This window comes from Anomaloglossus baeobatrachus, unplaced genomic scaffold (assembly GCF_048569485.1).
Source record: "Anomaloglossus baeobatrachus isolate aAnoBae1 unplaced genomic scaffold, aAnoBae1.hap1 Scaffold_536, whole genome shotgun sequence".
Lineage (NCBI taxonomy): Eukaryota > Metazoa > Chordata > Amphibia > Anura > Aromobatidae > Anomaloglossus > Anomaloglossus baeobatrachus.
In genome coordinates, this window is record NW_027444733.1 from 145,920 (window position 1) to 158,152 (window position 12,233).

The 12,233-nt window shown below is 47.0% G+C and overlaps 7 non-coding genes across 7 annotated transcripts; all 7 read right to left on the minus strand.

Moving 5' to 3' along the window:
• Positions 1 to 1,311: 1,311 nt before the first annotated feature.
• LOC142283315 (U2 spliceosomal RNA) lies at positions 1,312 to 1,502 on the minus strand. Its single transcript, XR_012744987.1, has one exon. It is a non-coding gene; the product is annotated as a U2 spliceosomal RNA (small nuclear RNA).
• Positions 1,503 to 2,889: 1,387 nt separating this feature from the next.
• Positions 2,890 to 3,080, minus strand: LOC142283316 (U2 spliceosomal RNA). Its single transcript, XR_012744988.1, has one exon. It is a non-coding gene; the product is annotated as a U2 spliceosomal RNA (small nuclear RNA).
• Positions 3,081 to 4,467: 1,387 nt separating this feature from the next.
• LOC142283319 (U2 spliceosomal RNA) lies at positions 4,468 to 4,658 on the minus strand. The gene has a single exon (XR_012744990.1). It is a non-coding gene; the product is annotated as a U2 spliceosomal RNA (small nuclear RNA).
• Positions 4,659 to 6,045: 1,387 nt separating this feature from the next.
• LOC142283320 (U2 spliceosomal RNA) lies at positions 6,046 to 6,236 on the minus strand. The gene has a single exon (XR_012744991.1). It is a non-coding gene; the product is annotated as a U2 spliceosomal RNA (small nuclear RNA).
• Positions 6,237 to 7,615: 1,379 nt separating this feature from the next.
• LOC142283356 (U2 spliceosomal RNA) lies at positions 7,616 to 7,806 on the minus strand. The gene has a single exon (XR_012745025.1). It is a non-coding gene; the product is annotated as a U2 spliceosomal RNA (small nuclear RNA).
• A 1,387-nt stretch (positions 7,807 to 9,193) lies between these two features.
• Positions 9,194 to 9,384, minus strand: LOC142283321 (U2 spliceosomal RNA). Its single transcript, XR_012744992.1, has one exon. It is a non-coding gene; the product is annotated as a U2 spliceosomal RNA (small nuclear RNA).
• A 1,387-nt stretch (positions 9,385 to 10,771) lies between these two features.
• LOC142283370 (U2 spliceosomal RNA) lies at positions 10,772 to 10,961 on the minus strand. Its single transcript, XR_012745035.1, has one exon. It is a non-coding gene; the product is annotated as a U2 spliceosomal RNA (small nuclear RNA).
• Positions 10,962 to 12,233: the final 1,272 nt, after the last annotated feature.

Here is a 12,233-nt window from a genome sequence, read left to right on the forward strand (position 1 = left end):
GACAAACCCACGCCTACACAAGACATTTTGTCACCCAAGCCAACCCTTGAAAAGGCTGCTTTGCAGAGCCAAAACAAGAAGAATGGTGCGTTTTGCAGCCGCCGCCCACTGCAATGAATCTGAATAACTCCTCCTTTAGGGCGCAAGCAACTCCCCTCCCCCTTGCAGTCTTTCCAATTCACGATACAAAAAGACGGACAGGACAGGTTGCCTGACTTTCCGTCACTGCCACCCTTTGCCATCCTTACCCGTAGAAAGCCCTTTCATCATCCCCAAACCCTAATCTTTTCCCTTTCCTTCCCAGCCCCCAAACCCTGCCCTCTGTACCTTTCTCACCACCCGCTTCCCTTCTCCTGTCATCCCCCTACCACCCGGGAAAAAAAGAGATTGCCCCCTCCTTCCACTAGCCCACCCTCCCACCCAAAGAACAACTTCTTCTGCGCAGCTTGTTTTCTAGGCAGCAGCGCTATTGTGATGTCATCGGGGGGCATTGTGACAAGCCGCCAGTGTTCCGTCTCTTCATGTTGTGCACAGTTCAAACGGAAAATACATCAACAGGCAGACTACAGAAAAGCTTACTATCAAAGGTTAGAGGGGGGCTTTCTCAGAGGGCTTTTTACAGTTTTTCTATTCCCAATTAGCCGTTTAAGTGTACTTATTGAAAGTAGTAATTCTTTCATAGGCCGCCCTTTCTTAGTATTTGACGTTCCTTATATTGCGGTATGAGGCTTCGCAGTAGGTTGCAAACATTCATCACCCATGACTGTCCCCAATTGAGCTCAGAAGCTCAATGTCTATCATGACCTCTCTTTTAGAATGTCCAAGAGCAAGCAAACTATTCCTCCAGGAGAGGGCGCCAACAGACTACTAAAGAGATCATCATTACTCAAAGAAAACCCCAAAAACCAATGCATGATAGGAATAAACAGGTAACTTTCTTTGGAGTGGAAGCGGAGAGATCGCACCAGATGCCAATTCTAGATGTTATCACACCTGTGGTCACTGCAGCAGCAGGTGAATCCACTTTGTCCAAAAGGGATCTATTCCATTCAATTGCAAATGATCTAGATAAGACAGAGAACTGCAGCACGGGGACATAGCCGAGTTGGTCAGGTTGAGTGGTGATGAGTTTGCTATTTGGATGAATAAAGAAAGTCAAAAGTGTGAAAGATAAAAAACAAAAGGAGGAAGTGTGAAAAGTGAATGGGCCAAATTGAGGTGCATATGAAGACGTATGCTTTCTTCCAATTCATTAAATCGGGCTAATATGAATCAGGTGAATTGAGTTCTGCTTTTGGAAACTGGGTTAAGAAGGGGTGCACCGTTCCTGGAGGTACTGCAATACCAGGTCAATGCGTGGAGTGGACAGAGCAAGCTCTTTTTCCATCTCCCTGTTCTAAAAATCCATTTAATATATGGTCCCCAGATAGGGGACGTATCAGATATTAAACTGATAAGAACAGATACTACACTTGATCTTAGCCAAAAGGCCGAGAAGCGATAACCAGAATTGGTTTGGGCCTCGAGTGGCACCCTGGCCTATGCCGGACACATCTTAGGGAGAGAGAGCGAGAGGGAGACAAACCCACGCCTACACAAGACATTTTGTCACCCAAGCCAACCCTTGAAAAGGCTGCTTTGCAGAGCCAAAACAAGAAGAATGGTGCGTTTTGCAGCCGCCGCCCACTGCAATGAATCTGAATAACTCCTCCTTTAGGGCGCAAGCAACTCCCCTCCCCCTTGCAGTCTTTCCAATTCACGATACAAAAAGACGGACAGGACAGGTTGCCTGACTTTCCGTCACTGCCACCCTTTGCCATCCTTACCCGTAGAAAGCCCTTTCATCATCCCCAAACCCTAATCTTTTCCCTTTCCTTCCCAGCCCCCAAACCCTGCCCTCTGTACCTTTCTCACCACCCGCTTCCCTTCTCCTGTCATCCCCCTACCACCCGGGAAAAAAAGAGATTGCCCCCTCCTTCCACTAGCCCACCCTCCCACCCAAAGAACAACTTCTTCTGCGCAGCTTGTTTTCTAGGCAGCAGCGCTATTGTGATGTCATCGGGGGGCATTGTGACAAGCCGCCAGTGTTCCGTCTCTTCATGTTGTGCACAGTTCAAACGGAAAATACATCAACAGGCAGACTACAGAAAAGCTTACTATCAAAGGTTAGAGGGGGGCTTTCTCAGAGGGCTTTTTACAGTTTTTCTATTCCCAATTAGCCGTTTAAGTGTACTTATTGAAAGTAGTAATTCTTTCATAGGCCGCCCTTTCTTAGTATTTGACGTTCCTTATATTGCGGTATGAGGCTTCGCAGTAGGTTGCAAACATTCATCACCCATGACTGTCCCCAATTGAGCTCAGAAGCTCAATGTCTATCATGACCTCTCTTTTAGAATGTCCAAGAGCAAGCAAACTATTCCTCCAGGAGAGGGCGCCAACAGACTACTAAAGAGATCATCATTACTCAAAGAAAACCCCAAAAACCAATGCATGATAGGAATAAACAGGTAACTTTCTTTGGAGTGGAAGCGGAGAGATCGCACCAGATGCCAATTCTAGATGTTATCACACCTGTGGTCACTGCAGCAGCAGGTGAATCCACTTTGTCCAAAAGGGATCTATTCCATTCAATTGCAAATGATCTAGATAAGACAGAGAACTGCAGCACGGGGACATAGCCGAGTTGGTCAGGTTGAGTGGTGATGAGTTTGCTATTTGGATGAATAAAGAAAGTCAAAAGTGTGAAAGATAAAAAACAAAAGGAGGAAGTGTGAAAAGTGAATGGGCCAAATTGAGGTGCATATGAAGACGTATGCTTTCTTCCAATTCATTAAATCGGGCTAATATGAATCAGGTGAATTGAGTTCTGCTTTTGGAAACTGGGTTAAGAAGGGGTGCACCGTTCCTGGAGGTACTGCAATACCAGGTCAATGCGTGGAGTGGACAGAGCAAGCTCTTTTTCCATCTCCCTGTTCTAAAAATCCATTTAATATATGGTCCCCAGATAGGGGACGTATCAGATATTAAACTGATAAGAACAGATACTACACTTGATCTTAGCCAAAAGGCCGAGAAGCGATAACCAGAATTGGTTTGGGCCTCGAGTGGCACCCTGGCCTATGCCGGACACATCTTAGGGAGAGAGAGCGAGAGGGAGACAAACCCACGCCTACACAAGACATTTTGTCACCCAAGCCAACCCTTGAAAAGGCTGCTTTGCAGAGCCAAAACAAGAAGAATGGTGCGTTTTGCAGCCGCCGCCCACTGCAATGAATCTGAATAACTCCTCCTTTAGGGCGCAAGCAACTCCCCTCCCCCTTGCAGTCTTTCCAATTCACGATACAAAAAGACGGACAGGACAGGTTGCCTGACTTTCCGTCACTGCCACCCTTTGCCATCCTTACCCGTAGAAAGCCCTTTCATCATCCCCAAACCCTAATCTTTTCCCTTTCCTTCCCAGCCCCCAAACCCTGCCCTCTGTACCTTTCTCACCACCCGCTTCCCTTCTCCTGTCATCCCCCTACCACCCGGGAAAAAAAGAGATTGCCCCCTCCTTCCACTAGCCCACCCTCCCACCCAAAGAACAACTTCTTCTGCGCAGCTTGTTTTCTAGGCAGCAGCGCTATTGTGATGTCATCGGGGGGCATTGTGACAAGCCGCCAGTGTTCCGTCTCTTCATGTTGTGCACAGTTCAAACGGAAAATACATCAACAGGCAGACTACAGAAAAGCTTACTATCAAAGGTTAGAGGGGGGCTTTCTCAGAGGGCTTTTTACAGTTTTTCTATTCCCAATTAGCCGTTTAAGTGTACTTATTGAAAGTAGTAATTCTTTCATAGGCCGCCCTTTCTTAGTATTTGACGTTCCTTATATTGCGGTATGAGGCTTCGCAGTAGGTTGCAAACATTCATCACCCATGACTGTCCCCAATTGAGCTCAGAAGCTCAATGTCTATCATGACCTCTCTTTTAGAATGTCCAAGAGCAAGCAAACTATTCCTCCAGGAGAGGGCGCCAACAGACTACTAAAGAGATCATCATTACTCAAAGAAAACCCCAAAAACCAATGCATGATAGGAATAAACAGGTAACTTTCTTTGGAGTGGAAGCGGAGAGATCGCACCAGATGCCAATTCTAGATGTTATCACACCTGTGGTCACTGCAGCAGCAGGTGAATCCACTTTGTCCAAAAGGGATCTATTCCATTCAATTGCAAATGATCTAGATAAGACAGAGAACTGCAGCACGGGGACATAGCCGAGTTGGTCAGGTTGAGTGGTGATGAGTTTGCTATTTGGATGAATAAAGAAAGTCAAAAGTGTGAAAGATAAAAAACAAAAGGAGGAAGTGTGAAAAGTGAATGGGCCAAATTGAGGTGCATATGAAGACGTATGCTTTCTTCCAATTCATTAAATCGGGCTAATATGAATCAGGTGAATTGAGTTCTGCTTTTGGAAACTGGGTTAAGAAGGGGTGCACCGTTCCTGGAGGTACTGCAATACCAGGTCAATGCGTGGAGTGGACAGAGCAAGCTCTTTTTCCATCTCCCTGTTCTAAAAATCCATTTAATATATGGTCCCCAGATAGGGGACGTATCAGATATTAAACTGATAAGAACAGATACTACACTTGATCTTAGCCAAAAGGCCGAGAAGCGATAACCAGAATTGGTTTGGGCCTCGAGTGGCACCCTGGCCTATGCCGGACACATCTTAGGGAGAGAGAGCGAGAGGGAGACAAACCCACGCCTACACAAGACATTTTGTCACCCAAGCCAACCCTTGAAAAGGCTGCTTTGCAGAGCCAAAACAAGAAGAATGGTGCGTTTTGCAGCCGCCGCCCACTGCAATGAATCTGAATAACTCCTCCTTTAGGGCGCAAGCAACTCCCCTCCCCCTTGCAGTCTTTCCAATTCACGATACAAAAAGACGGACAGGACAGGTTGCCTGACTTTCCGTCACTGCCACCCTTTGCCATCCTTACCCGTAGAAAGCCCTTTCATCATCCCCAAACCCTAATCTTTTCCCTTTCCTTCCCAGCCCCCAAACCCTGCCCTCTGTACCTTTCTCACCACCCGCTTCCCTTCTCCTGTCATCCCCCTACCACCCGGGAAAAAAAGAGATTGCCCCCTCCTTCCACTAGCCCACCCTCCCACCCAAAGAACAACTTCTTCTGCGCAGCTTGTTTTCTAGGCAGCAGCGCTATTGTGATGTCATCGGGGGGCATTGTGACAAGCCGCCAGTGTTCCGTCTCTTCATGTTGTGCACAGTTCAAACGGAAAATACATCAACAGGCAGACTACAGAAAAGCTTACTATCAAAGGTTAGAGGGGGGCTTTCTCAGAGGGCTTTTTACAGTTTTTCTATTCCCAATTAGCCGTTTAAGTGTACTTATTGAAAGTAGTAATTCTTTCATAGGCCGCCCTTTCTTAGTATTTGACGTTCCTTATATTGCGGTATGAGGCTTCGCAGTAGGTTGCAAACATTCATCACCCATGACTGTCCCCAATTGAGCTCAGAAGCTCAATGTCTATCATGACCTCTCTTTTAGAATGTCCAAGAGCAAGCAAACTATTCCTCCAGGAGAGGGCGCCAACAGACTACTAAAGAGATCATCATTACTCAAAGAAAACCCCAAAAACCAATGCATGATAGGAATAAACAGGTAACTTTCTTTGGAGTGGAAGCGGAGAGATCGCACCAGATGCCAATTCTAGATGTTATCACACCTGTGGTCACTGCAGCAGCAGGTGAATCCACTTTGTCCAAAAGGGATCTATTCCATTCAATTGCAAATGATCTAGATAAGACAGAGAACTGCAGCACGGGGACATAGCCGAGTTGGTCAGGTTGAGTGGTGATGAGTTTGCTATTTGGATGAATAAAGAAAGTCAAAAGTGTGAAAGATAAAAAACAAAAGGAGGAAGTGTGAAAAGTGAATGGGCCAAATTGAGGTGCATATGAAGACGTATGCTTTCTTCCAATTCATTAAATCGGGCTAATATGAATCAGGTGAATTGAGTTCTGCTTTTGGAAACTGGGTTAAGAAGGGGTGCACCGTTCCTGGAGGTACTGCAATACCAGGTCAATGCGTGGAGTGGACAGAGCAAGCTCTTTTTCCATCTCCCTGTTCTAAAAATCCATTTAATATATGGTCCCCAGATAGGGGACGTATCAGATATTAAACTGATAAGAACAGATACTACACTTGATCTTAGCCAAAAGGCCGAGAAGCGATAACCAGAATTGGTTTGGGCCTCGAGTGGCACCCTGGCCTATGCCGGACACATCTTAGGGAGAGAGAGCGAGAGGGAGACAAACCCACGCCTACACAAGACATTTTGTCACCCAAGCCAACCCTTGAAAAGGCTGCTTTGCAGAGCCAAAACAAGAAGAATGGTGCGTTTTGCAGCCGCCGCCCACTGCAATGAATCTGAATAACTCCTCCTTTAGGGCGCAAGCAACTCCCCTCCCCCTTGCAGTCTTTCCAATTCACGATACAAAAAGACGGACAGGACAGGTTGCCTGACTTTCCGTCACTGCCACCCTTTGCCATCCTTACCCGTAGAAAGCCCTTTCATCATCCCCAAACCCTAATCTTTTCCCTTTCCTTCCCAGCCCCCAAACCCTGCCCTCTGTACCTTTCTCACCACCCGCTTCCCTTCTCCTGTCATCCCCCTACCACCCGGGAAAAAAAGAGATTGCCCCCTCCTTCCACTAGCCCACCCTCCCACCCAAAGAACAACTTCTTCTGCGCAGCTTGTTTTCTAGGCAGCAGCGCTATTGTGATGTCATCGGGGGGCATTGTGACAAGCCGCCAGTGTTCCGTCTCTTCATGTTGTGCACAGTTCAAACGGAAAATACATCAACAGGCAGACTACAGAAAAGCTTACTATCAAAGGTTAGAGGGGGGCTTTCTCAGAGGGCTTTTTACAGTTTTTCTATTCCCAATTAGCCGTTTAAGTGTACTTATTGAAAGTAGTAATTCTTTCATAGGCCGCCCTTTCTTAGTATTTGACGTTCCTTATATTGCGGTATGAGGCTTCGCAGTAGGTTGCAAACATTCATCACCCATGACTGTCCCCAATTGAGCTCAGAAGCTCAATGTCTATCATGACCTCTCTTTTAGAATGTCCAAGAGCAAGCAAACTATTCCTCCAGGAGAGGGCGCCAACAGACTACTAAAGAGATCATCATTACTCAAAGAAAACCCCAAAAACCAATGCATGATAGGAATAAACAGGTAACTTTCTTTGGAGTGGAAGCGGAGAGATCGCACCAGATGCCAATTCTAGATGTTATCACACCTGTGGTCACTGCAGCAGCAGGTGAATCCACTTTGTCCAAAAGGGATCTATTCCATTCAATTGCAAATGATCTAGATAAGACAGAGAACTGCAGCACGGGGACATAGCCGAGTTGGTCAGGTTGAGTGGTGATGAGTTTGCTATTTGGATGAATAAAGAAAGTCAAAAGTGTGAAAGATAAAAAACAAAAGGAGGAAGTGTGAAAAGTGAATGGGCCAAATTGAGGTGCATATGAAGACGTATGCTTTCTTCCAATTCATTAAATCGGGCTAATATGAATCAGGTGAATTGAGTTCTGCTTTTGGAAACTGAGGGGTGCACCGTTCCTGGAGGTACTGCAATACCAGGTCAATGCGTGGAGTGGACAGAGCAAGCTCTTTTTCCATCTCCCTGTTCTAAAAATCCATTTAATATATGGTCCCCAGATAGGGGACGTATCAGATATTAAACTGATAAGAACAGATACTACACTTGATCTTAGCCAAAAGGCCGAGAAGCGATAACCAGAATTGGTTTGGGCCTCGAGTGGCACCCTGGCCTATGCCGGACACATCTTAGGGAGAGAGAGCGAGAGGGAGACAAACCCACGCCTACACAAGACATTTTGTCACCCAAGCCAACCCTTGAAAAGGCTGCTTTGCAGAGCAAAAACAAGAAGAATGGTGCGTTTTGCAGCCGCCGCCCACTGCAATGAATCTGAATAACTCCTCCTTTAGGGCGCAAGCAACTCCCCTCCCCCTTGCAGTCTTTCCAATTCACGATACAAAAAGACGGACAGGACAGGTTGCCTGACTTTCCGTCACTGCCACCCTTTGCCATCCTTACCCGTAGAAAGCCCTTTCATCATCCCCAAACCCTAATCTTTTCCCTTTCCTTCCCAGCCCCCAAACCCTGCCCTCTGTACCTTTCTCACCACCCGCTTCCCTTCTCCTGTCATCCCCCTACCACCCGGGAAAAAAAGAGATTGCCCCCTCCTTCCACTAGCCCACCCTCCCACCCAAAGAACAACTTCTTCTGCGCAGCTTGTTTTCTAGGCAGCAGCGCTATTGTGATGTCATCGGGGGGCATTGTGACAAGCCGCCAGTGTTCCGTCTCTTCATGTTGTGCACAGTTCAAACGGAAAATACATCAACAGGCAGACTACAGAAAAGCTTACTATCAAAGGTTAGAGGGGGGCTTTCTCAGAGGGCTTTTTACAGTTTTTCTATTCCCAATTAGCCGTTTAAGTGTACTTATTGAAAGTAGTAATTCTTTCATAGGCCGCCCTTTCTTAGTATTTGACGTTCCTTATATTGCGGTATGAGGCTTCGCAGTAGGTTGCAAACATTCATCACCCATGACTGTCCCCAATTGAGCTCAGAAGCTCAATGTCTATCATGACCTCTCTTTTAGAATGTCCAAGAGCAAGCAAACTATTCCTCCAGGAGAGGGCGCCAACAGACTACTAAAGAGATCATCATTACTCAAAGAAAACCCCAAAAACCAATGCATGATAGGAATAAACAGGTAACTTTCTTTGGAGTGGAAGCGGAGAGATCGCACCAGATGCCAATTCTAGATCTTATCACACCTGTGGTCACTGCAGCAGCAGGTGAATCCACTTTGTCCAAAAGGGATCTATTCCATTCAATTGCAAATGATCTAGATAAGACAGAGAACTGCAGCACGGGGACATAGCCGAGTTGGTCAGGTTGAGTGGTGATGAGTTTGCTATTTGGATGAATAAAGAAAGTCAAAAGTGTGAAAGATAAAAAACAAAAGGAGGAAGTGTGAAAAGTGAATGGGCCAAATTGAGGTGCATATGAAGACGTATGCTTTCTTCCAATTCATTAAATCGGGCTAATATGAATCAGGTGAATTGAGTTCTGCTTTTGGAAACTGGGTTAAGAAGGGGTGCACCGTTCCTGGAGGTACTGCAATACCAGGTCAATGCGTGGAGTGGACAGAGCAAGCTCTTTTTCCATCTCCCTGTTCTAAAAATCCATTTAATATATGGTCCCCAGATAGGGGACGTATCAGATATTAAACTGATAAGAACAGATACTACACTTGATCTTAGCCAAAAGGCCGAGAAGCGATAACCAGAATTGGTTTGGGCCTCGAGTGGCACCCTGGCCTATGCCGGACACATCTTAGGGAGAGAGAGCGAGAGGGAGACAAACCCACGCCTACACAAGACATTTTGTCACCCAAGCCAACCCTTGAAAAGGCTGCTTTGCAGAGCAAAAACAAGAAGAATGGTGCGTTTTGCAGCCGCCGCCCACTGCAATGAATCTGAATAACTCCTCCTTTAGGGCGCAAGCAACTCCCCTCCCCCTTGCAGTCTTTCCAATTCACGATACAAAAAGACGGACAGGACAGGTTGCCTGACTTTCCGTCACTGCCACCCTTTGCCATCCTTACCCGTAGAAAGCCCTTTCATCATCCCCAAACCCTAATCTTTTCCCTTTCCTTCCCAGCCCCCAAACCCTGCCCTCTGTACCTTTCTCACCACCCGCTTCCCTTCTCCTGTCATCCCCCTACCACCCGGGAAAAAAAGAGATTGCCCCCTCCTTCCACTAGCCCACCCTCCCACCCAAAGAACAACTTCTTCTGCGCAGCTTGTTTTCTAGGCAGCAGCGCTATTGTGATGTCATCGGGGGGCATTGTGACAAGCCGCCAGTGTTCCGTCTCTTCATGTTGTGCACAGTTCAAACGGAAAATACATCAACAGGCAGACTACAGAAAAGCTTACTATCAAAGGTTAGAGGGGGGCTTTCTCAGAGGGCTTTTTACAGTTTTTCTATTCCCAATTAGCCGTTTAAGTGTACTTATTGAAAGTAGTAATTCTTTCATAGGCCGCCCTTTCTTAGTATTTGACGTTCCTTATATTGCGGTATGAGGCTTCGCAGTAGGTTGCAAACATTCATCACCCATGACTGTCCCCAATTGAGCTCAGAAGCTCAATGTCTATCATGACCTCTCTTTTAGAATGTCCAAGAGCAAGCAAACTATTCCTCCAGGAGAGGGCGCCAACAGACTACTAAAGAGATCATCATTACTCAAAGAAAACCCCAAAAACCAATGCATGATAGGAATAAACAGGTAACTTTCTTTGGAGTGGAAGCGGAGAGATCGCACCAGATGCCAATTCTAGATCTTATCACACCTGTGGTCACTGCAGCAGCAGGTGAATCCACTTTGTCCAAAAGGGATCTATTCCATTCAATTGCAAATGATCTAGATAAGACAGAGAACTGCAGCACGGGGACATAGCCGAGTTGGTCAGGTTGAGTGGTGATGAGTTTGCTATTTGGATGAATAAAGAAAGTCAAAAGTGTGAAAGATAAAAAACAAAAGGAGGAAGTGTGAAAAGTGAATGGGCCAAATTGAGGTGCATATGAAGACGTATGCTTTCTTCCAATTCATTAAATCGGGCTAATATGAATCAGGTGAATTGAGTTCTGCTTTTGGAAACTGGGTTAAGAAGGGGTGCACCGTTCCTGGAGGTACTGCAATACCAGGTCAATGCGTGGAGTGGACAGAGCAAGCTCTTTTTCCATCTCCCTGTTCTAAAAATCCATTTAATATATGGTCCCCAGATAGGGGACGTATCAGATATTAAACTGATAAGAACAGATTGATTTAATGAAGCTTTCCAAAGCACCACAAAAAATGCATGACCGAAGTCACACCAAAAACAGTGCAAAGGCTAGGATTCGTGTGGACCCCACCGTGAGTAGAGGGTCCCCAAAAATCAACCCCGTCCCTCCGAGCCAGAAGGCCACAGCAAGGGTCAGGGATCTTCGGTGCTCCCCCAAGCCGAAGCCTGGTTGAGCCTTGTCGTTGCTCCCAGCGTCCACCCAGGCATCTTACCCAAGTGGAGTAGAGAGCTACTAGTTGTTGGTTTCGCAGCCGAAACTGCCCGGACCGTCAACCGGTGTTGGTTTCTCAGCCCAAGGCTAACCGGACCTCCAACCGGGTGTTGGTTTCTCAGCCGAAGCTGACCCGGACCTCCAACCGGGTGTTAGTTTCTCAGCCCAAAGCTGACCAGACCTCCGACCGGGATTTTAAAAATTTCCCTTCCTAGCCAGAAGGCCGGGATAGGGTAATATGCTCAAAAAGTATGAAAAGGCAAGGTACGGTGTGCTACAGAGCCCAAGGCTTGCCGGGGTCCCAAGCCAGCAAGCTCAGACTCACTCCAGGGTCGTCAGTCCTGGGGCACGTTGTACCATAGCCCCCCATCCTTACTCAGTCTAATAGCCTCGATCCTGGTAGGGCCATGTTTTCCACTAGATGAATATACTATCCACCCAGAGTACTAGCAAGCGCAACCTTCCAGTGTGCATTGTATCATTGTACTAAGGTGGCCTGGAGCTTAAACCACCTCTTCGAACAACACTACACTTGATCTTAGCCAAAAGGCCGAGAAGCGATAACCAGAATTGGTTTGGGCCTCGAGTGGCACCCTGGCCTATGCCGGACACATCTTAGGGAGAGAGAGCGAGAGGGAGACAAACCCACGCCTACACAAGACATTTTGTCACCCAAGCCAACCCTTGAAAAGGCTGCTTTGCAGAGCAAAAACAAGAAGAATGGTGCGTTTTGCAGCCGCCGCCCACTGCAATGAATCTGAATAACTCCTCCTTTAGGGCGCAAGCAACTCCCCTCCCCCTTGCAGTCTTTCCAATTCACGATACAAAAAGACGGACAGGACAGGTTGCCTGACTTTCCGTCACTGCCACCCTTTGCCATCCTTACCCGTAGAAAGCCCTTTCATCATCCCCAAACCCTAATCTTTTCCCTTTCCTTCCCAGCCCCCAAACCCTGCCCTCTGTACCTTTCTCACCACCCGCTTCCCTTCTCCTGTCATCCCCCTACCACCCGGGAAAAAAAGAGATTGCCCCCTCCTTCCACTAGCCCACCCTCCCACCCAAAGAACAACTTCT